Source organism: Sturnira hondurensis, unplaced genomic scaffold (genome assembly GCF_014824575.4).
Source record: "Sturnira hondurensis isolate 20B ecotype Veracruz unplaced genomic scaffold, ASM1482457v3 Scaffold0001977, whole genome shotgun sequence".
NCBI classification, from domain to species: Eukaryota; Metazoa; Chordata; class Mammalia; order Chiroptera; family Phyllostomidae; genus Sturnira; species Sturnira hondurensis.
The window spans coordinates 21,480-22,190 of NW_028074608.1; positions in this window are offsets into that span (position 1 = coordinate 21,480).

Here is a 711-nt window from a genome sequence, read left to right on the forward strand (position 1 = left end):
CTTCTGCTGTTTCATTGTTAGTGTAGAAAAATGCCTTTGATTTCTGGATATTGACTTTGCAACCCGCTGTTTTGTCAAATTCATTTATTAGTTCGAGCAGTTTTTTGGTAGAGTCTATAGGATTTTCCATGTACACTATCATGTCATCTGCAAACAATGACAGTTTTGTTTCCTCCTTTCCGATTTGGATGCCTTTTATTTCCTTTTCTTGTCTGATTGCTGTGGCTAGAACTTCCAATACTACATTGAACAGAAGTGGTGAAAGTGAACAACCTTCTCTTGTTCCCGATCTTAGTGGAAAAGTTTTTAGTTTTTGTCCATTGAGTATGATGTTGGCTGTAGGTTTTTCATATATGGCCTTTATTATATTGAGGAATGCTCCCTCTATTCCCACTTTGCTGAGTACCTTTATCATTAATGGGTGTTGTACCTTATCAAAAGCTTTATCCGCATCTATTGATATGATCATGTGGTTTTTGTGATTGCTTTTGTTTATATGGTGTATTACATTTACTGATTTACAAATATTGAACCATCCTTGCATCCCTGGGATGAATCCCACTTGGTCATGGTGTATGATCTTTTTGACGTATTGTTGGATGTGATTTGCCAATATTTTGTTGAGGATTTTAGCGTCTATGTTCATCAGCGATATTGGCCTGGAGTTTTCTTTCTTTGTTGTGTCTCTGTCTGGTTTTGGAATTAGGATGA